The 24725-nt window shown below is 44.8% G+C and overlaps 1 protein-coding gene across 1 annotated transcript in view; it reads left to right on the forward strand.

Moving 5' to 3' along the window:
* The window catches only part of VPS13B (vacuolar protein sorting 13 homolog B), a 1674799-nt gene that overhangs the window by 1333189 nt on the left and 316885 nt on the right, over positions 1 to 24725 (forward strand).

The raw sequence follows: 24725 nt of genomic DNA on the forward strand, positions 1-24725 counted from the left end.
GTGCCACACACACACTGTAAGCCACCCCATTGTGAACAACCCCCCACAATGAACCCTCACCCATCCCCTGTTCTCTTTTAATTTTTGGAAAATTAATATAAAAAGTCTGTATTTATAACAAATTTATGACTAAACCAGCATCTCCTTCCCTCTTTTCCGCCACCCCCAGTCCAGTCTTACTGCCCCCTCGCCTGCCTAGGGATCTCATCTTCTCCCCCCCCCCCCCCCCACTCCAGTCTCTTTCTCTCAGCCTCCCCCCCACCACACACACTTATAGCTTATCACCTCTGTATCCTCTCTTCCTTCTCCTTCCCCCAATAGTTCAGCTTCTCTCCATCCCCCCAGCAGTGCTGCCTCTCCCACTCTCTCCCCCTTCCCCTATATCTCCCCACTCTTTCCTTTTCATGTCAAGTGGTGTGGTAGCTGTGTTAGTCCACTTTTAAAGATAATAAACAGAAATAAAATAACATAGAAAAGAAAATAAGATTATACCTTTTTAATAGGACTAACAATACAATTTTTGATTAGCTTTCGAAAGCAATACCTTCTTCAGATCCGCCCTGTATCTCCATGCCAATCGTTGCTCCAAGCTTTGTGGTCGCTTCTCAGATTTTGCCCTGAGCTTCAGAGTGTCTAACACAGGCCCTGTGCATAGCAGCTTCTGTTCCTCCTAGTTGGCTTTCTTTATACTGCTGCAAGTGGCCTCTCTGCAGAAATTCTTCATTGCACAGATTTTCTCCAGGTATAAAGTAAGCATAGGTATTGAAAGGTCTTTTTTTTTAATAGTTTTCATCTATAGTAAGCTACATTCAAAAGAGTACAGTAAACAATCCGGGTTTCAACTACCACTAGCAGCAGTCAACACACTCAAAAAGATGTGGATGAAAAAAATACAAAAAGTTCAAAAATAGGAGAAAAGACCTCAGACATGTCTGCAAATGCACAAACAAATTTAATGCTGTCAAAGCAGACCACTCTGGATCATTGGCCAAAAGCCTCCTAAAATCCTTGTGCACAATTTAACATACAAAAAAACGTTTTGGCATAACTTTTGAATATTTAAATATTTTCATATTCTTTCATAACTCTTTTCAGAACCAATAGTCTTGTCAAAATGGCAGTTCTATATGTTCAATAAAGCACTACTTATCTTCATGGACCCCGATGGGGTCCCATTTTATATAACCGCTTCATCAGGGAAATGATGTACTCTGAGCACCTTATGGCATTGCATATAACACAGTGCCTGCACTTCATTAACTTACTTCCCTGTATGGTAAATGCAAGGCAGATTCAGGGCACAACCCCTGCATTTACCACACAGGATGTGCTCTGACCGCATGTTAATTTTTTGTTAAAAATATGCTAAGTACAAAAGTTACCAAATCTTAGTACAACTGCCCCTTAATGTCCCATTACATTTGTTGGGATTTTCCAAAATATGTTACTGTACTGCTCACGGTTATTAGATGATAACCTTGGAATAATCTAGTGACTTTTTATAGGTAACACATATTATGTATTTGGACTCGTTTAGATTATTTTGTTTTTAAGAGCATAAACTGAATTCCTGTTGCAAATAAGTGTATAGCAAAGCTTTATATCAGACAAACCAAAGTGAAATTTCAAAGTGCTTTTTTCCTTTCAGGAATGGTCAGAATTATGGGGCCCTTTTACAAAGGCACGTAGGCAACTATGCACGTAGTGTCTAATTGGCACTTCCACCCCCCCAGGCGGTAATTCCATTTTTGGCGCACGCCAAAAACAAGCAGTAGAAAACATTTTCTATTTTCTACTGCGGGGCCCTTACCTGGTGTAATTGGCAGTTGGCATGTACTGCACGCTTACCGTTAACGCATGAGTACTTACTGCTAAGTCAATCGGTGACATTAAGGTCTCAGGCCGAAAATGGATGTGAGCTGGTTTTCATTTTGCCACACATCCATTTTCTGGTACATTAAAAAAAATCCTCTTTTTTCCAGGCACACTCAGGACCAGCGCACGTGCAAAACACACGCCTACACCAGCGCAGGCCACTTTTGGGTGCACCTTAGTAAAAGGGCCCCCTAAATAAAACTGCTGTCCTGATTCATTATAAGCTCTTCTGGATAAGTTGCCTGGTATTGTGGAAAAAAAGTCATAAACTCTAAAATGATTGCATATGTACAAATATCTGAAAAAAAAATTCTTTGGCACTTTAAAACTAGCAATGAAATTGTTCAAAGTTGATTTTGTCTGTAAAAGTCTTTAAAAGAGCAGAAACAAAAGTTAATTTAAAAACTAAGTCAAGCAGCAAAAATAATCCTAGTATACAGCAGAGGTTAAGAAAAAAGTACAAAAGGAAAAAGTACTTTGAAAGTGAAAGCTGGCACCAAATAGGCTAGGACCTGCAGTTTTCAATGTTAACAGCTGAGCAACTATGTTATTGTACAATTGGTGCAAACCACCTAACTTTATAATATTTGTGTTTTATCTTTCAGGCATGATCCATGGTGCATCACTTGTACTCAGCTTAAATGACTTGGTCCTTAAAACAAACATGAAAGACAGAAGCAGATCATTACTTGGCCCTGTCTGCTGTACAATAAATCTAGAAGCCAAGTGGTGTAAGCACAGTGGAAACCCTGGTCTTCATTATGTTCCAAAAGTGCTCCTCAGTGTGAAAGGTGGACTGATGCAGGTCTGTAAAAAGTGTTGGTGTCAGGAAGTGCTTTGTTCTACAGTGTTTCAGAATGTTCCATTAATAACTTATATTGTTCATATCAACAAAGAAGGTGAAACAGAGAGTTAGTGTCAGTATGATTGTGAACTTCTTTATGTAATACTAGTAAAAAAAGGCCCGTTTCTGAGAGAAATGAAACGGGCGCTAGCAAGGTTTTTCTCAGAGTGTGTATGTTTGAGAGAGGGTGTGTGAGAGTGAGTGTGTGTGTGTGTGAGAGAGAGAGAGAGGAGTTGAGGGGTCAGAGGGTGTGTGTGGGTGATCGACAGTGGTGTGCTGGTAAATGTTTAACAACAGGCTCTCTCCCGGTCCCCCTCTGCGCCCCCCTGTCCCCCTCTGTGCCCCCCCAAATTGCAGAGCTGACTATAGCCGGGAGAGAGCCTGGGGGGGGGGGGGGGGCAATGCAGTATCCAGGAAAAAAAAATTAAATGATCCCAGGTTCCAATCTAATTCATGTTTAATGTGGGATAAAATGCCATAAATAAGTAAATAAATATAAACTTTTAATGTTGAGCACCTGATTCTCAAAGTGAACATATTCCAAACACTATAATGAAAATAAAATGATTTTTTTTTCTACATTTGTTGTCTGGTGACTGTTTTTCTGATCATGCTGGCCCAGTATCCGATTCTGCTGCTATCTGTCCTCTTAACTCCGTTTCCAGGGCTTCCTTTCCATTTATTTCTTTCCATTTCTCCTTTCTTCTTCATTTCGGGTCCTCAGCTTCTGCCTATTTTCTTCATCCATGTGCAGTTTTTCTCCTCTCTTCCTTTTCCCTCATCTCATCTCCTTCCTCACTCTTCTCTCCCCTCCATCCATGTCTAGCATTTCTTCTCTCTCCCCTCCTTTCCCCTGCATGCACCCATGTCCAGCAGTGACCCTCCTCTCCCCTGCCCTCCATCCACCCATGCCCAGCAGTGACCCTTCTTTCCCCTGTCCTCCATCCACCCATGCCCAGCAGTGACCCTCCTCTCCCCTGCCCTCCATCCACCCATGCCCAGCAGTGACCCTCCTCTCCCCTGCCCTCCATCCACCCATGCCCAGCAGTGACCCTTCTTTCCCCTGTCCTCCATCCACCCATGCCCAGCAGTGACCCTCCTCCCCTGCCCTCCATCCCCATGCCCAGCAGTGACCCTTCTTCCCCTGTCCTCCATCCACCCATGCCCAGCAGTGACCCTCCTCTCCCCTGCCCTCCATCCACCCATGTCCAGCAGTGACCCTCCTCTCCCCTGCCCTCCATCCACCCATGCCCAGCAGTGACCCTTCTTTCCCCTGTCCTCCATCCACCCATGCCCAGCAGTGACCCTCCTCTCCCCTGCCCTCCATCCACCCATGCCCAGCAGTGACCCTCCTCTCCCCTGCCCTCCATCCACCCATGCCCAGGGACTCCCTTCTCTCCCCTGCCACCCCTCCCGCGTTGTTCGCTAAATAGTAGTAGTAGTTCACCAGCGACTTCTCCTCCCTCCCTCCGGATCCGTCCCTCACCGACCTGACTCTTCTAATTCTTCGGCGGGGCAGACAGTCTTGCCTGCCCGCTACCAGCGCTGACTCTCCCCTGCCGGTTCGCACTTCAAAATGGCCGCCGAGACTTCAGTAGAAGTCTCGCAAGGCCGCCTCTGGAAGTCTTGGCAGCCATTTTTAAAGCGCAAACCGGCAGGGGAGAGTCAACGCTGGTAGCGGACAGGCAAGACTGCCTGCCCCGCCGAAGAATTAGAAGAGTCAGGTGAGGGACCGGATTGGGCGGGCAGGAGGGAGGAGAGCCGGCTCGCAGTGGGAAACAACCGGCTCGCAAGTCGGTACAAAATGTAACAACCGGCTCTTGCGAGCCGGTTCCAGCACACCACTGGTGATCGAGGTACATAGGTGTGTGTGTGAGTGAGAGAGATGCTGTCTGTGCATGGCACAATGTGTGTTTGTGTGTGTGTGAGTGAGAGAGAGATGCTGATTTTGCATGTTAGATGTTTTTTGGGGGGCGGGAGGGAGTCTGGTGGAGCTGGGTAACTTGTGTGCTTTGGCTCTGGGGTCTGCCATTGCAACTGAGCCTGTCCTCCTTTATAGCAAGTTTTTTTTTTCTGTTGTTTTAAAAAGGGGGCGGGTGGAGGAAGGATACTATCATCTCCTATACTTGCTTGACACCCATGTATATTATATAAATATTCTGATCTGCAAGGTTGTGAAGCTCGGAGTTAACGTGCGGGGGCTTTGGTGATGCGCCGAGGAGGGGGGCACTGACAGCTGATTCCTAGGCAGGGGGAGTGTTACAGCATTATAAAGAGTAAGTTCAAATTCTACTAACCATAATAGTTCCAGAGATAGCATCACTTGATAGCTCCTTTCTAGTAATCCACAGTAGACCAGTCCAGTTTTGCTGCTTCTCTGCTGGAGAGAAGCATATATCCCTCCCTATGGTGTTTAGAACATGTATATTTTCTTTCTAGGACCAGCTTGTTGGGTCCTTGCTGATGTAAGGACCCTTGTGCTATGGCCTAGTCAGACTGATCAGCTGTTTATAGAGGGAAATCCAGTGAGTCAGCAAGGGAGTCGGAAGGCTGGCTGAAAGGAGGAGTACAGGGAGCTGGATGTGCTTTTAGCCAGCAGACCAGCAACAGACAGATATAGTTTGGGGTGAGATGAAGCAGAAAATAGGTTTCTTTGTAGACTGTGGTACTTTTTTTTTTTTTTTGGCCCATCCTAAGACTTTTCCAAAGGTGATAAAGTATTGAGCTTTCAAAACCATCTGAAGAAGGGACCTATGCATTCTGGAAGGCTTGAGTGTAGTATTATTTTCCGATAATTGTTAGGTTTTTTTTCAATACTAAAGCATTATAGCCTGCAAAGAATGCTTTGGCAATAATAGAACAGTAGTCAGGAAACAACGAGGCAACCAGTCCACCAAATCCAACATGGAAGATAAAAAAAGAGGCAGACCTTGTGAGAAAAAAACAGTCTTTATTTGTTAACTAAAAGCTCCCAGGAATTCAAATCTGTGCCCGACATGGCCATGTTTCACCTGAGATACTGGCTGCATCAAGGACAAGATTACTCCTTTAATTTACAGCCCATCCTCCAAGTGCGAGCTACATTCACGAGAAGTAACAGCACATAATGTCAAACACCCCCTTCCCCCCCACTAAGTGGCGTAGGAAGGGGGCAGTGGGGCGGTCCGCCCCAGGTGCACGCCACTGGGGGGTGTCGGTGCCTCGCTGGTTCCTTGCTCTCTCTGCCCCGGAACAGGTTACTTCCTGTTCTGGGGCAGAGAGAGCAAGGAACCAGCGAGACGCCGACATCCCCAGCAGCGTGCACTCGGCGGATTGGCTCTCCCGCCCGCTCCTCACTGCCTTCCAGGTATGTTCTCGTGGGGGGGGGTGCGCAGCGGCGACCCGCCCCGGGTGTCAGCTGCCCTCGCAACGCCACTGCCCCCACTCTGTACCCATGATGTGCATGCCAGCCATATTTTCAACAGCATGGAGTTCCTTTTTAAAAAAGGCTTGCAGTCCTACAATGTCTTGGGGGGGGGGGGGGGGGACTTATTACTGCTTTCTCATTTTCTCATCATTATTTGTAGATATGGCTACTGTACATTGGTGTGACCATTCATGAAAATACAATGATTTACCCTCCTGTTTACAAAGCCGCACGGCAATGCCAACACAGCGCATTCAATTTGAATGGGCTGTTGCGGCATTACCACTCTGGCAGCTCATGGCGCGTCTTTGTAAACAGGGGGATTAGTGTTTTAAGAGGATTCAAAATGTTTTTGAAATTTGACAATAATATCTGTATTTTTTCCAATATTTATTTTACTAGGTCTTCTGGGGTCAAGAGCATTTGAATTGTTTAGTCCTTTTACATGAACTTATACAAATTTACATGAACAGACAGGGGAGGTCTGAGATGCTAATGCCTGATCGACCAATCCAGCATTTGTCTCCAGCAGGAAGGTGCCAAGCTTTCAAAACTGAGCATAGCTCTGATGATCTCAGGACAGGTCTATTCCAATATATACAGGATGCAGGTAGGAAGACTATCAGGCTCATTTTCAAAGCACTTAGCCTCCCAAAGTTCCATAGAAACCTATGGAACTTAGCCTCCCAAAGTGCTTTGAAAATATGCCTCAATGACTACTTTTCAACTAATGCATTTTAGAAGATTACTAAAAATGTGCATATTGGTTTGATCAATTTTTATTGATATGACACTGGAGAATTGTTTTTCTCTCTTGCTTAAAAAAGTCAACGTCAGAATGAATACAGTATTTTCTTGCATTTTATATGTGGTGATCTATGATTAATTAAATCTTACATTTTGCAGAAGCACAGAAGCTGCCTAATATGCATGAAGTTGTGTTTTACAATGAGACAGAGGATAGTCCTGGGATGATGTTATGGAGATATCCAGAGCCCAGGGTGCTCACCCTTGTAAGAATAACTCCTGTTCCCTTCAACACCACTGAGGACCCTGATATCAGCACTGCTGATCTTGGCGATGTTCTCCAGGTTTGTGTCAGGAAATATCTCTTTTCATTAAATGCAATACAATTTTCTTGGTCTGCACCAAAAGTGATGCAAAAAAACAGCAGATCACACACAAGGTCCCGAGAAAAAAGAATCCTTTATTGAAGCAAACATTATTGTAACTCATTATACATCACTAATATTTGCTAAATATGGGGGTAACTTTATAAATCTTTATCCGCATGTAAAGCTAGTTTTACATGCAGAAAAGCATGTTTATAAAATTGTATGAGTGTATACAATACAATGTTAATAAAAAATACCCGTATGGAAAGTGGGTGCTTACTGTTGCACAGTTTGCATGTAGGCGTTCTCAGGGGCATAGTTTGGGCAGAGCGCAGGCAGAGTTACAATGCATGCTCATATTGTATAAAATAAGCTTCTTTATCAGCAGCAGATGAATCCAGAAACTAGTGTGTTACGTCCATCTACCAGCAGGTAGGATGTACCAGATATAGAATAGCTCCCCAGCAAGTCAGTACATCTCTTTTTCCAGCAGGCAGATGGGTGGAATTCTGCTGTCTCCTGGATTCCTCTGTTTTGGGGTGCTCCTGGTCTAAGTCACCTGGTCAATTGAGCGTGGGGGTGTTCGGGCTGTTCGGTGCCAGCTTTTCTATTCTGAGCACTTGGTGCTGCTTTGAGTTTTCTCTGCAAGCTGTTGTGGAACAAGAAAAGAAAAAAAAGAAAAAACAAGCTAAGCCCCTTAAGCTCCATAGTATGAGGACTGTGGTGAGCAGGGTACAGTCTTCGGGGGAATGATTCAGACTGTGTTGGGGTAGCTGCGGAGGCAGCTCTGGGGAGGGGTATTGATCTTTCTTCTTGTCTCTGCCCGCACAGTCCAAACCCTTCGCTCCCCGGGGAGATGTTGGCAGAGCCCAGCAATCTCTGTTTCCACTGTGGTAAACAGCAGACAGCTTCCAGGTGCTAACAGATGACATGGTGGTTTCCCACATGGAAGATGTCCACGTTCATTCTCCTGTATTGCAGACTAACGTGTCTCCCGCAACAGCTTTGTTTTTCCTTGATTGCCCCTTTTACTCCTCCGTCATCTAGTGGTCCAACCGATTCTTTTGCCGGCTTCCTGCTTTTAATATACCTAAAAAAATTTTACTATGTATTTTTGCCTCCAACGCAATCTTTTTTTTGAAGTCCCTCTTAGCCTTCCTTATCAGTGCTTTGCATTTGACTTGACATTCCTTATGCTGTTTCTTATTACTTTCAGTCGGTTCCTTCTTCTATTTTCTGAAGGATTTTCTTTTAGTTCTAATATTTTCCTTCACCTCACTTTTTAACCATGCCGGCTGTCATTTGGTCTTCTGTCCTCCTTTTTTAATACACGGAATATATTTGGCCTGGGCTTCCAGGATGGTGTTTTTGAACAGCATTCGCGCCTGATGTAAATTTTTGACCTTCGCAGCCACTCCTCTAAGTTTTTCTTTCAACGTTCTTCTCATTTTATCATAGTCCTTTTTTAAAGTTAAACGCTAACGTATTGGATTTCCTATGTATACTTACTTCAAAGCTAATATCAAATCCGATCTTCTTATGATCACTGTTATCAAGCGGCCCCAGCACCATTACCTCCCGCACCAGATCATGCGCTCCACTAAGGACTACGTCTAGAATTTTTCCTTCTCTTGTCGGCTGCTGTACCAGCTGCTCCATAAAGCAGTCCTTGATTTTGTCAAGACATTTTACCTCTCTAGCATGCCCTGACGTTACATTTACCCAGTCCATATCGGGGTAATTGAAATCACCCATTATTATTGTGTTGCCCAGTTTGTTTGCATCTCTAATTTCCTTTAACATTTCTGCATCCGTCTGTTCATCCTGGCCAGGCGAACGGTAGTACACTCCTATCACTATCCTTTTCCCCTTTACACATGGAATTTCAATCCATAGTGATTCCAAGATGCGTTTTATTTTCTGCAGAATTTTCAATCTATTTGATTCAAGGCTCTCCTTAATATACAATGCTACCCCTCCACCAATTCGATCTACGCTATCACTACGATATAATTTGTACCCTGGTATGACAGTGTCCTACTGGTTATCCTCCTTCCACCAGGTCTCAGAGATGCCTGTTATATCTAATTTTTAATTTAGTGCAATATATTCTAGCTCTCCCATCTTATTTCTTAGGCTCCTGGCATTCGCACATAGACATTTCAAACTATGTTTGTTGTTCTTATTTACATCATGCTCAGTACTTGACAGTATTAATTTGCAATCTTTTGTCTGATTTTTATTTTTATTTAAGGACACCTGATCTACTACGGTCTCTTTTGTAACCTCACTATCAGGATACCCTATCTTCCCTGTTTTGGTGATATCTTTGAAAGATACCTTATCCCGAACCATGCGCTTTTGAGCGACTGTCGGCCTTCCCCTGTTTCTAGTTTAAAAGCTGCTCTATCTTCTTTTTAAATGCTGCGCCATCAGCCTGGTCCCACTCTGCTTAAGGTGGAGCCCATCCTTTCAGAATAGGCTCCCCTTCCCCAGAATGTTGCCCAGTTCCTAACAAATGTAAAACCCTCTCTCGCACCATCGTCTCATCCATGCATTGAGACTCCGGAGCTCTGCCTGTCTCTTTGGCCCTGCACGCAGCACGTGTAACGGGTAGCATTTCAGAAAATGCTAATCTAGAGGTTCTGGATTTGAGCTTTCTACCTAAGAGCCTAAATTTGGCTTCCTGAACCTCTCTCTGACATTTTCCTATGTCACTGGTACCCACATGTACCAAGACAGCCGGCACCTCCCCAGCACTATCTAAAATCCTATCTAGGTTGCGCGTGAGGTTCACCACCCTTGCACCAGGCAGGCAAGTCACCAGGCGATCCACACGTCCACCAGCCACCCAGCTATCTATATACTGGGGGCATAACGGCTATGGATCTGATGGCTACATGAGCAAATGCCAAAGTGTCGCACTTTTTCAGCAGAGGCCGGTCGATCGGATCCACAGGTCTGAATGCACTACTGCAACCCTGGCCGGTGGTAAAACTGCTATACATCTTCCCTCCGTGGCTTCTGATAGGACAGGTTCTGCATCGCATCCTGCACCATCAGGATCAGGTGATTCTGGTGGCCATGGATTGGCCCAGACATCCATGGTATGCAGACCTGAGCCAGCTGCTCATGGACAATTATTTTCCTCTTCTGCTGGTTTCAGATCTTCTCTGTCAGGGTTCAGTGCCCATGGAGGAGCCCTTCCACTTTGATCTTTCAGCCTGGCTTTTGAGAGGTCGAAATTGAGAAGAAAGGGCTATTCAGAGGGGGTTATTACCACCCTTCTGCAATCCTACAAGTGTTCAACTACTGTGGTGTATGCACGAATCTAGCGTACTTTTGAGTCATAGGGCTCCAGTCATTCTCCTCTGTCAATTTTATTGCCACAGATCTTGGCTTTTTTGCAGGAAGGGCTTCAGAAGGGCCTAGCGCTTAATTTGCTTCGGGTCCAGGTTGTGGCCATATGTGGTCGGTGGCCCAACTGTTTGGGGAGGCTAAAGGGGTGGGGTTAGGGGCTGGGGCGGAACTTACATCCATTATTGTCTGACAACACACTGAAAAAAAAAAGTAAAAATAAAATAGTCACAATGAATACCTTTTATTAAATTTAGATATTAGATATGTATCATATGTCAAAGAATATAGTGGTTGCTCAAAGCATATACTAACCACAATCGCTCAACTGCAAAACACTATGCACAACTTTGTGCAAAAACACACTCAGAACCTTACTGTACCATAAATATTCACTGGGCAGACCCTAATTCACCAATATACCACCCATATGGAAAATGCAGACTGTCAACAATTTGAAACAAGGGCTTATAATATCACAATTTATTTTTATTTATTTGTTGCATTTGTATCCCACATTTTCTCACCTATTTGCAGGCTCAATGTGGCTTACATCATGTAGAGCCACAAAACACCCTTTTAGGGTGGATAGTGTTCACAATGAGCTCCTTTTATTAATGACCATATGTAGATCCTTCAAGAGGTAGTGTGTCATGATTGAGGCTCTACACCCTTTCTGATGTTTTGGTGCCAATGACCTCCTTTTATTAACGACCATATGTAGATCCTTCAAGAGGTAGTGTGTCATGATTTATGTGTCATGATTTAGGCTCTACACCCTTTCTGATGTTTAACCCGTGTTTAACCCCTTTACTCTCCATGGCAGCGACATCAGTGAAGAAGAAGGCACTGCGGGTTCGCCTCCAGCTTCTCTCTTCCCTCCACACAGTGTCCCGCCCTCGCGGAAACAGGAAATGCTTCATCACAGAAGGCGGGACACTATGTGAAGAGGGAAGGGAGAAGCTGGAGCCGGAGGCGAGCCTGCAGTGCCTTCTTTGTCATTGATGTCGCTGCCACGGAAAGTAAAAGGGTTAAAACACACGCATGCATGGGGGGTAGGAGGAGGAGGGAGGAACGGAGAGGAGGAGGGCTGCCGGTCGGGAGCTGAGAGCAGGAAGGAAGGAGGGACCATCGGAGAGCTGCCTGGCTGCAGCGCTGCGCCAGCCCTGCGCTTGTGGGGGCAGCAGCCAGATGAAGGTCACGGTTGGGCTGAGGAGACTTAGCCTCCCCAAGCCTCCTATACGGGCGCCTATGGTTGCGGCCCTAGCGTGTTATCGAAGGCGAGTTGTGAACTCTTTGCTGGCTGCTCATCCTGATGTGTGTTTTTTGAGAGAGGTTAATCAGTGGAAACCCCATCTGCGGCCTTCTTGTCTGGAGTGAAGACTTAATTTGGTACTGAAGGCCCTGCAGTGGGCTCCCTTTGAGCTGTTGCAGAAGGTGTCTTTGAAAGACCTGACGCTAAAGGTGGTATTCCTGGTGGCTGTGTCTTCTGCGCAATCGGTGTCAGAGTTACAGTCTTTATCTTGTAGGGATCCTGTCCTCTGTTTTCATAGGCTGGGGTTACGATCCGGACAGTGCCTTTCTTCCTGCCTAAGGTGCTGTATCTCCCTTTGTTCGTAGCAGAGGATTATCCACGGGACTTTGCTGATCTGCGGTGTCTGGATGTTTGCCGTGTTCTCTTGTGTTTCTTGCATGTGACTAATGAGTTTTTCTGCTCAGATCATCTTTTGTGTTGCTTTCAGGGCCTTGGAAGAGCCTCACAGCTTTTAAGGCCACCATAGCTCAATGGATTAAGGAGGCCATTTCCTCAGCATATCTTCTGGTGGACCGCCAGACCCCAGTGGCTCTGTGGGCCCATTCTACTCATTCATTGTAACTTCTCTGGAGGACATCTGTTGGGTGGCAACTTGGGCTTCCCTTCATACTTTTCTTGGCATTATCGCTTGGATATGGCAATGCGTTGGAATTTGCAATTTCACCATGGTTCTGTCCATTGGGTCAGTGGATTCCCCCCTTTGTAGGGACTGCTTTGCTACATCCCACTAATTTCTGGATTCATCTTCTGGTGATGATAAAGAAGGAAAATTTGTCTTACCTGATAATTTTCTTTCTTTTAATTGCAGCAGATGAATTCAGTGTCCCACCCTTTCTGCTGTGTGTAGGAGCTCCTAGTTGACTTTTCTAGCTCTACATGAGTTTACAAAACAAAACAAAAATAAAGTAAATGACACAAGCCAACGTAATCATAGTCCATTTGGGCGACAAAGAAAGTCTAGGTCGGCAATTCCAGGAGGCATATAGTGTTAATGAAACAGAGGACTTATGCATGGCCAATAGCAACCAAGCAGGCGCTGCACAAGGTGTTGTAGGGGCAGCTTGGGGCTTGCTCAGTTCTCTGATTTGTTAAACAACATACTGACTTGCTGGGGAGCTACCTGTCCTATATCACTGTTCATGTCAGTGATCTCTATCTCTACCTGCTGGTAGATAGACACAACCCACTAGTTTCTGGATTCATATGCTGCGATTAAAGGAAAAGAATTATACGGTAAGACATAATGTTTCCCTATACTCATGTATAGCACATGCACAAATTTACACATTCTTTTCAGCAGGTGTAAATTTGTGCAGGGGCATTTGTGCTGGATTTGGGAGCCCACTTTATAAAAGCACATAGGTGTCTCTGTTGCCTTCATAAAATAGGCTTAAAATTGGTTCCTTTTGTAAATACCCCCTTCCTCCGCAGGATACGTCAGTACTATAACATGTGACTTAGGAAAAACGTTTTTAAGAAAATGTTAAAGTAACTTGTTGAAGCAGCAAGGTTAGAACATTAACAGTAGAAGTATCAGGCTTCCAAGATAACTAGGGTGAACTGCAGGGAGTGGTCATGATTAACCCTAAAATTAATTTAGAGGGCAAACACAATATTTTAAAGAATCATTTATATTTGGGCCAATATGGTACTTTATTGTAACCAGAACATTTCTAGACAAAAGGATTTGTGAGCTTCAAAACTGTTACTGTATTTTATATTAATCAGTAACATCAGATTTTTTTTTAATTTCTGCTTCTGAAATGAAGGCGTATTTGTGGGAAAAATTGAATTATGCCTAAATATGTGTTGAATTATGCATCAGTAGGAAAACCCCAACAGAAATATGGTTTAATGTCATTATGCTACACAAGCTGTCAGTGAGATCATGTGTGTATCCTGCCAAGTTCTTTGCCCTACAAACAGAGTCTGGTTTCAGCTCAATTCAGTAAAACTGTATGGGGTATAAACTGGAAAAACCAAATTTGCCTCAGCCCTGCCTCAGAGAGCATAAATGTCATGTATTTACTTATAAAGCCATGGTTATTTCTCTGGAAACTGATAAATCTTAAACCTTTGGGGTTAACTTTTAATGATGACTGAAGAAGGGATTTTCCCACAGATCTTGCGTGTTCACATTAAAGTTAATGGGATTTATAGGCAAAACCCCCTGTTTTGAAATTTTATCCCCCAAGCGATAATATATAAAATTTTAAAAGGCTGGTTTTAAGTTTAGACCAGAATACCAGTGCTGTACTCAACTTTTATATTTAAAGTTCCATGCTCTTTTAAATCTTTTTTTTTCTGCTTTGAAATTTTGTTTTAAGGATTCTCTCTGGTGTAAGGACATTCCTTATCAATGATATAGATTTCCCCTGACACTTGATAGCTATGTAGGAATTCAGAATGAGAGATATGAACAGTGACTTGCTATTTAACAAAATGCTATGAGGTTATTCACCATCCTAAGTCCATTTTCTATGGCAAAAATATTGTAAAAATAGAATAAGAACCCATGAACATCTGATGATAATTTGTTTACACATTTTTCAAAAGCTGCTTACCCAAGTACTTTTAACTTTCATTTGGCTTTGGAAGCCCATATCTCTAGAATAGCAAATCAACCTTTGGGTTTTTGCATTTAGGGGTCCTTATACTAAGCCGCAGTAAAACGTTGGCCTGCTGTAGTTTGATCACGTCTTTTGGGCACATGCTGGGCCATTTTTACCACGTGTAGGAAAAAGGGTCTATTTTAAGGGGCCGTAAAATGGATATGCTAAAATTGAAACCATCGTGCGTCCACTTTTGGCCTGAGACCTTACCACCACCCATTGACCTAGCGGTAAGGTCTCACACGCTACCTGCACGGTAAATATGTAGCACACGCCTACTGCTGTTTACCGCTGGGTAAGTGGCCCACAGTAGGAAATAGAAAATCATTTTCTACCATGAGATTCAGTGCACACCAAATTTGGAATTACCGCCCAGCTCATGCGCTAGCCAGGCAGTAGTGCTGATTTGACGCATGCTGCACGTGCACAGACCCTCCAGCACCTTTGTAAAAGGGCCCCTCAGTCTGCCAGTTGAGATTGTCTTTGACCTAGCAATAGTAAGTCACCCTTATTGTCAAAGCTAGACTCCCACAGTAAAGCGGTTGTGTGCTGGTACCATCATATGCCCATAATACCCCCTACTATCCCATGAGCCAATGAGCCTGATGGTGTTTTCTTAATCTGCGTGAGGCAAAAACTAGACAATGTCTTTGAATCATTATAAATTACTTTCTTTTTAGTAGTAACAGAACCATAACGAGATTAAAAAGAGTCATGGGTTGCAAACCACAGCCTAGAGCTAGATGAACATAGTTCTACAAGAAGCTTAAGGAGCTTGCAGTTAGCTTGGTTAAAAAGTAACTGTTTACAGCTATAAAGGCAGCCTAGGTTGTTGTATAGAACTACAGGCCATCTTCTAAGTCAGTATCTGCCTTTTGTGTATGAAATGCTTCTGTCCCAAGGAAGGGCATTTTCTGCAAGTTTGCTTAGTCACTTGCAGGGCAATTGTGTAACTGGGCAGCAGCCTGCATAAGTGCCAAGATAATTAGCAGTTACATGTGTACTTGCACAATGCACTATTCTATAGGGTAACACATAATTGCAAGGGGCATACACATGGGAAGGGCATGTCTCTAACATACACACGTAGCTCATTTACACCTGTGATTGACTTTGTAGGCATACCAGTTCGAGTTTATGCTAGTATTCTGTTCAGCATCTTGGCACACAGATGGCATTATAGAATTAGCACTCAGTATACACCATCAGCACTCCTAACTGGAGGCACCAATCAATAAAATTGACCATTTGGTTGTTTGGATCTGTCAGACTACAGTCCAAGACAGGGGTATAAGTAGTGTCCTGTCACAGGATAGTTTTCAAAGATATTTACCTGGGTATATTAACCTAGCCAAAAGTACACATGGGCTTTGACACATGCTTCCTTTTAGCTGGTATAAAAAGATGAATTTTCCTTGGAATAGAGAAACAACATGCATTGACATTTTCAAATATATATATATATACTTTTAGCCCTGACCGATTCTCACAAAATATTTTAGGTGCAAAATGCTCTCACTATTTATGCACATGTACTTGCAACAAATTACACAGGTAGCTGCAAAGTATGGGGATGATTTTATAAGGATCCATCTAATTTAAGATGGCAAATCACAACTACATAAGCATTATTCTTATAAAGATACATGGATGCTCATGTATCTTTATAAACTACTGGCATTAAGTGGCAGAAATTGTGCACAGATCATTTAAATATGTGCAAAAATAAGCCTCTTTAATAATCTACATGCATTCTTCTGAATGTCGCCCCTGTACACATCTACTTGCAAAATATGCACCGTCATGTCAATGCATCTACTTTTAGGCCAGTGGGAATTTTATAACAGGCATTTACATGCATTTGTGGTTACATATGTGCTTACCGAAGTGCCTCTTTATGGCTCTGCTACCGGTTGCTACAGGTGAGTTGAGCCTAATTAGAGAATTTAAACTCAGGGAATGCCTCACCTCAGTGGTTCTGATAACTTTGAGTCTACAGGAATCTGGCATACCACAAAAAAAAACAGAATAAAATGTGACACATAGAGGGGCATATCGAAAGGGGCGCCACAAGTTTTCCTGAGGACGCCCTCGCAGGACGTCCCGGTGAAGGGGCGGGGAAACCTGTATTATCAAAACAAGATGGTCGTCCATCTTTCGTTTCGTAATACTGTCAGGGACGCCCAAATTGCGAATTTAGGTCGACCTAGAGATGGTCGTCCTTAGAGATGGTCATAGGCGCCCGGTTATAAGAGGCTTGGGGAGGCTATGCCTCCCAACCACAGCAGGATGGATCAGCTGTTTTTATAGAAATGCTAAATAGTAGTAGTAGTAGTTCTCCCGCAAGTCCCCGCTGCTCTGGGGGGTTTAAATAGCAGCAGCTGCAGTGAAAGCCGTCTCTAGCCTTGTGTATAACCAGTTGTAATTTGATTACATTACTGCTGGGAGAGCAGAGCAGGGAGGTTGGCTGGAGGTGTCCTGGGTTGCCAGGGAGATATTTAACTAGGTTGAATTCCTGCACATGAGCAGTTCATACCAAAGAGACTTGCACTGACCCCTGAAATTTTAAAAGTGCTAAATATAAGTTTTAAAAGTATTTGCATTAAATCTAATTGCAGAATTTAGGTGCTAGGAAGTGGGATTGGTATGCCATGTACTCAAATTTGCTCAAGCCATATGCAAATTAGCCCGTTTTTGGAAGGTTCTCATTTGCATATTTATGGGTTAAAATGGTTGGAAATGTTTACAGCCTTAATGTTAGGGCATGGCTCTGATCAAAAATGTGAAGTTTGATCCAACAACGAAGGGTTGAGCTAGTGTTTTTGACTAAAAATTCCCATTATAGTGTCTGTATGTTAATCTGCATTCAAATAGAGCTCTCTGATTGGATGAGCAGCTTCTGTTAGAAAATCTGCCCGGGAACAGAGAGGAGAGGAGAGAATCAATGGGTGTGTGGGTGTGGATGGCTGGAGGGGGGGGGCAGGGGAGCAAGGACAAGAAATGAAGAAGAAAGGCAGAAAGTAAAGAAATAAATGGAAAGGAAGCCCTGGAAACGGAGTTAAGAGGACAGATAGCAGCAGAATCGGATACTGGGCCAGCATGATCAGAAAACAAAGTCACCAGACAACAAAGGTAGAAAAGATCATTTTATTTTCATTATAGTGTTTAGAATATGTCCACTTTGAGAATCAGGTGCTCAACATTAAAAGTTTATATTTATTTACTTATTATGGCATTTTATCCCACATTAAACATGAATTAGGATGTTTTGTGGCGCTACATGAGAATTGTGATATTATGATCCTTGTTTCATATGGTTGACGGTCTGCATTTTCCGTTTGGGTGGTATATTGGTGTATTAGGTTCTGCCCAGTGTAATATTTATGGTACAGTAAGGTTCTGAGTGTGTTTTTGCACAAAGTTGTGCATAGTGTTTTTTCAGTTGAGCGATTGTGGTTAGTATATGCTTTGAGCAACCACTTTATTCTTTGACATATGATACATAGCTAATATCTAAATTCAATAAAAGGTATTAATTGTGACTTTTATTTTTATTTATTTATTTTTTTTCTGTGTGTTATCAGACAATTATGGATTTAAGCTCCACCCCTGGCCCCACCCCTAACCATGCCCCCTTTAGCCTCCCCAAACAGTTGGGCCACCGACCGCCTATGGAGATGGTCGTCCCCGATTTTCACCGATAATGGAAACCGAGGACGCCCATCTCAGAAACGACCAACTCCAAGCCCTTTGGTTGTGGGAGGAGCCAGCATTTGTAGTGCACTGGTCCCCCTGACATGCCAAGACACCAACCGAGCACCCTAGGGGCACTGCAGTGGACTTCAGAAATTGCTCCCAGGTGCATAACTCCCTTACCTTGTGTTCTGAGCCCCCCAACCCCCCCCCCCAAAACCCACTCCCCTCAACTGTACACTACTACCATAGCCCTTAGGGGTGAAGGGGGGCACCTACATGTGGGTACAGTGGGTTTGTGGTGGGTTTTGAAGGGCTCACATTTACCACCACAAGTGTAACAGGTAGGGGATGGTATGGGCCTGGGTCCGCCTGCCTGAAGTGCACTGCACCCACTAAAACTGCTCCAGGGACCTGCATACTGCTGTCATGGAGCTGGGTATGATATTTGAGGCTGGCATAGAGGCTGGAAAAAATATTTTTTTAATTGTTGTTTGAGGGTGGGAGGGGGTTAGTGACCACTAGGGGAGTAAGGGGAGGTCACCCCCCATTCCCTCCGGTGGTCATCTGCTCATTTAGGGCACATTTATTTGGCTTGGTCGTAAGAAAAAAGGACCAGGTAAAGCTGTCCAGGGACGACTTTGTCAGGGACGCCCTTCTTTTTTCCATTATTGGTCGAGGACGCCCATGTGTTAGGCATGCCCCAGTCCCGCCTTCGCTACACCTCCGACACGCTGTGAACTTTGGTCATCCCCACGATGGAAAGCAGTTGAGGACGCCCAAAACCAGCTTTCGATATGCCGACTTGGGTGACCCTGTGAGAAGGACGCCCATCTTGCGATTTGTGTCAAAAGATGGGCGCCCTTCTCTTTCGAAAATAAGCCTGGTAGTAACTAAGATGAAGAGATCAATTTGGAAGTGAGGTGATTTTGAGGAAACTATGTTATTGATGCAAGAGGAAACAGTAGAAGAGACTGAGTGAGATAATTATGAGAAAAACAGAAAGATCTGAGCATTGATCTTTATGCTATTGGAAAAAATATGAAATATAGTATTATTTTTCAAATAGCTTTTCCACAACTTTGTTGATTAGGAATAAAGATCTAGCATTTCTCTGAGCACATCTCAAAGTATATATTATACTTTGGAATAGTACAATTTAACCTAATGTGCTAGAATTTAATGTATTTATTAAAAGTCATATTAGCTTTATAGTTGCTGGATAAAAACTAATTTAACTCTAAACTATGGAAAACTTGATAGTAAATTAAATTTGACAAAAGCCAGAAAAAGTTTAAATGATAGAATATCAGATTTCTTTAAAGAAAAGAGAAACATGTCAGCAAAGGCTTGCTATTAATATTGTAAATGGTTACTAAAACTGAAATCTTTGAAAAAGGAAAATTCTGATAATTACACTGAACTTTCATTTGATTTCCCAGCAGATGCACTGTTCTGTTAGACTGCTTTTTTTTTTTCCACATAAGCAATTTTGGTTTTATTATGGACATGTTGAACTTCATTCAGATAGCTTTGCCAAGCCACCAAACCCACTAACTAATTTCAACTGCTTAGATGCTATGCTACTTGGTGGAAAACATTAGCTTGGGATGAGCCCTGTATTTTTCACGTCTATATCAGTTCAGTGTCCTTGAGTTCTTGATTTCTAGCTTGGATCATTGGCATTGATGTGAGAGCAATATATCAGATTACTGCAATCACTGTGATCTTCCCTTGCTTCAGTTTTAATGAACCCATTTTGATTTCATTGGGTTTAGAAGACATCACAAGGACCTTTATTTGCTTTGTATAATCTTATGCTCTTACTAGATATGTCATGTCTGAAGGAGGACTTAGGGGCCTTTTTACTAAGCTGCAGTAGCAGCGGTGGCCGTTTTTTCCGGGCAGTGCACCAGGGCCCCTTTTACTGCAGTGGGTAAAAAAGCCAAAATAATAGATGGCCATGCAGTAAATTTGCAGTTGCTGTGCAGCCATTTTATGGGAGAACACTTAACTGCCATCCATTGAGGCCCGATTACCGCCAGGTAACCCCCTGCGGAAAATTAAAAAAATATTTTCACTAGCGCCGGAAATGGTGCGCGCTGGGCGTTGAGCCGGCAGTAGTTCCAGGTTGCCATGCAGCAACCCTTTAGTATAAGGGCCCCTTAGACCGTTGCTGCTGCTACAAAACAGATTATTTCTACCATTGTGAGATTTTACTGCCAAGAAAAGTTTTGATTCTTTTTTAGATCTTCAAAATCTATCAAATGGACATCCAGACCCAAAGTAGATTTTTTTTTTAAAATATTATGTACCTTGTCATTACCTGAGGAAGATTCCATAGTAGAACTTAAATGCTTGAATCTTTAAACATTTGTAGCTTAAAGATATCATCCACCCCTACTTTGCTGTCTTTCAATTTACTTTATTATACCTTCACTGTGTAAAGAAGCAGTTATGTTGACAGCTCATTTTGCAAATGCATAGAAGAATAGACTTGATAGTAAATAAAGGCCAGAAGGCCCATTTATGGATCTACTAGTAAAAAAGGCCCGTTTCTGACACAAATGAAATGGGCGCTAGCAAGGTTTTCCTCGGAGTGTGTATGTTTGGGAGAGTGTATGTGAGAGTGACTGTGTGAGAGTCAGAGTGAAAGTGTGAGTGTGTGTGTGAGAGAGAGAGTGAGTCTGGGTGTGAGTGTGTTTGTGAGAGAGTGTGTGTGTGAGAATGAGAGTGTGTGCAAGTGTGTATGTGAGACACAGTGTGAGAGAGAGTGTGTGTGTGTGTGCGAGAGAGAGAGTGTGTGTGAGACACAGATTCTCTGTGAGAGTGAGTGTATGAGATCAAGCGAGTGTGTGAGTGACTGTGTGGCACATAGAGAGTGAATGTGATACAGTGTGAGACAGAGTGTGTGAGAGTGAGAATGAGAAAGACATTGTATATGAGAGAGAGAGTGTGAGCCTTGCCCTCCCAATCCTTGCCCATCTGTCCCCTGCCCCTCCATTCATCCTTTTCCAGCAATTCCCCTCTCTCCCTGAGCCCTGCCCTCCCAATCCATGCCCATCCATGCTCCTCTGTCACCTGCCCCCTCCATTCATCCCTATCCAGCAATTCCCCTCTCTCCCTGAGCCCTGCCCTGCAATCCATATCCATCCATGCCCATCTGTCCCCTCCATTCATCCCTATCCAGCAATTCCCCTCTCTCCCTGAGCCCTGCCCTCCCAATCCATGCCCATCAATGCTCCTGTCACCTGCCCCCTCCATTCATCCCTATCCAGCAATTCCCCTCTCTCCCTGAGCCCTGTCCTGCAATCCATATCCATCCATGCCCATCTGTCCCTCCATTCATCCTATCCAGCAATTCCCCTCTCTCCCTGAGCCCTGCCCTCCCAATCCATGCCCATCCATGCTCCTCTGTCCCCTGTCCCCTCCATTCATCCCTTTCCAGCAATTCCCCTCTTTCCCTGAGCCCTGCCATCCAATCCATGCCCATCCATGCTCCTTTGTCCCCTGCCCCCTCCCTTCATCCTTTTCCAGCCATTCCCCTCTCTCCCTTCCATGACCCCCCCTCGCATCCATGCTCCTCTCTCTCCCATGTCCCAGCCTGGCCCGCCCTCTTCTCCCCCCCCCCCCTTCACATCCATGCTGTCGTTTCTCCCCTGCCCTCCCGCTCCCATTGTTCAACTTTACTGCCCACCCTCTTCTCTCCCCCCAACATCCCTTTTTTTTTTTTTTCTTTTTAAATTACCTCGGTGGCGGTTCTGGCAGCGCAGTGTCAGGGAAGGAGGTGGCGCTCCCGACGTCTAGCCTTCCCTTCGCTGTGTTCCGCCTTCTTCTGACGTCATCTGACGTTCAAGGTGCGTTTTATTATATTAAGATTTGCTAAAGCACAGGAACAGAACAGTGGAGATGACTAAAGAACCAGCCTACAGCCAGAGATATCTTTAAAAAGGGTCTTTTATTAACAACTGCTGAGTCAATATACATGGGAAAGCACATCACTGCTTGAGTTCGCTGTGTTTCGGCTATACTACCTGCAATAGGAGTCCAAATTTAAATCTGGCCACTGAGGAAGGAAAACCCCAGGCAACATCATCTCATAAGCATCAAAAAATACATAGATGTCCAGAAATTCGTCCTTCAAGCCCAGGTCAGAGCTGGTTGCCTAGGTATCCCCTCAGTGTTCACATTCAGGCTTCTACATCTGCTGAATGTGCAGACAGTTTGGTGTGTGTTAGGATCTGGAGGGGCTCAAATCCAATCTGCCACATCAGGCAGAAAAACCCTCAGCTGTATGAGCAACTGTGCAGTGAGGTGGCTGCAGAGAGAGGCACTATTATATCTCCATGACCTGAACTTGAAGGGTGTATTTTTTGATGTTTACAAGATGATGTTGCCTGGGGTTTTCGTTCCTCATTAGTCAGATTTAAATCTGAATAACAGTACTTAAACGACCAAGTTCTGCCCCTGCCCCTGAATGCCCCCAACATAGCTGGCTTTGTGTTCGGTGCTAACCATGATATTCAGTGGCACTTAGCTGGTTAAGTGCCTTTGAATATTAGCAGCTAGCCCTGACCAAGTGATTTAACCGGTCAGCAGCCTGCTAAATGTTTTGAACATAAGAATAACCATACTGGATTAGACCAATGGTCCATCTAGCCCAGTATCCTGCTTCCAACAGTGGCTAATCCAGATCAAAATTACCTGGCAGAAACCTAATTAGTAGCAACATTCCATGATATCAATCCCAGTGCAGATACACTAACTGCTGTTACCACATCCTCTGGCAGCAAATTCCAGAGCTTAACTATTCTTTGAGTGAAAAAATATTTCTATGTAAATTCATTGTGTGTCCCCTGGTATTTGTACTTTTTGAAAGAGTGAAAAATTGATTCACTTTTGCCCATTCTATACTACTCAGGATTTTATAGTCCTCAATCATATCCCCCCTCAGCCCAGGGGCGTAGCCACAGGTGGGCCTGGACGGGCCCAGGCCCACCCATTTTCCCTCCAGGCCCGCCCATCCGCACCTTTCATGCGCTGTCTCTATCCCTTTTGTCCCACGGAGGCAGCGCTTCCTTCCTGCCCTGTCTTCTCCCCAAGCTCCGCTGCATCGGTCCCTCCCTGCAAGTGGAATCCTCCTTCGCCGCTCGCACTACGCTGCCATGCACACGCAGCTACGCTCCTCCCCCTGCCGTGTCTATCTGGCCCTCTGTGATGCACTTCCTGTTTAGGGCCGGATGAACGCGGTAGGGTGAGGAGCGAAGCTGCGTGTGCATGGTAGCTTAGCGCGACCGGCGAAGGAGGATTCCACTTGCAGGGAGGGACCGATGCAGTGGAGCTTTGGGGGAGAAGACAGGGCAGGAAGGAAGCGCTGCCTCCGTGGGACAAAAGGGATAGAGATAGCGTGCGAAGGATGCAGATGGGCGGACCTGGAGGAAAAATGGCTGAGCTGCTGGGACATGGGAGGAGGAAGGGTCTGGAGGGAAGGGAGAGAGCTACTGGGACATGGGAGGGAGAGGAAGAAGGGACTGGAGGGAAGGGAGAGAGTTGCTGGACATGGGAGGGAGAGGAAGAAGGGACTGGAAGGAAGGGAGAGAGCTACTGGATATGGGAGGGAGAGGAAGAAGGGACTGGAGGGAAGGGAGAGAGCCGCTGGGACATGGGAGGGAGAGGAAGAAGGGACTGGAGGGAAGGGAGAGAGCTGCTGGGACATGGGAGGAGAGGAAGAAGGGACTGGAGGGAAGGGAGAGAGCAGCTGGGACATGGGAGGGAGAGGAAGAAGGGACTGGAGGGAAGGGAGAGAGCCGCTGGGACATGGGAGGGAGAGGAAGAAGGGACTGGAGGGAAGGGAGAGAGCCGCTGGGACATGGGAGGGAGAGGAAGAAGGGACTGGAGGGAAGGGAGAGAGCCGTTGGGACATGGGAGGGAGAGGAAGAAGGGACTGGAGGGAAGGGAGAGAGCCACTGGGACATGGGAGGGAGAGGAAGAAGAGACTGGAGGGAAGGGAGAGAGCTACTGGACATGGAAGGGAGAGGAAGAAGGGACTGGAGGGAAGGGAGAGAGCTGCTGGGACATGGGAGGGAGAGGAAGAAGGGACTGGAGGGAAGGGAGAGCTGCTGGACATGGGAGGATAGGGAGAGAAAGAGGGGAGATGGATGGAAGGATGCAGAGAGAAAGGGGAGAGACTGGAAGGATGTGGAGAGAGAGAGAGAGGGGAGACTGAACAGAAAGGGTAGAGAGATAGAGACACTAGATGGAAGGATCAGGATAGAGGGTAGATGGGTGGAAGGATGAGGAGAGAAAGAGGGAAGACACTGGATTGAAGGGTAGGGAGAAAAAGACGCTGGATGCAAAAGAAAGAGGGGAGCTGCTGGATGGAAAGAGGGAGAGGACAGAGTAGGGAAAGACTGGAGAATAAGAGGAAGGGGCATGTGGAGAACAAGGGTGAGGAAAAGATGAAAAGCCATAGGTTGTGAATGGACAGGAAACCCTGGCAAGAGAAAGA

Source organism: Microcaecilia unicolor, chromosome 1 (assembly GCF_901765095.1).
Source record: "Microcaecilia unicolor chromosome 1, aMicUni1.1, whole genome shotgun sequence".
NCBI lineage: Eukaryota > Metazoa > Chordata > Amphibia > Gymnophiona > Siphonopidae > Microcaecilia > Microcaecilia unicolor.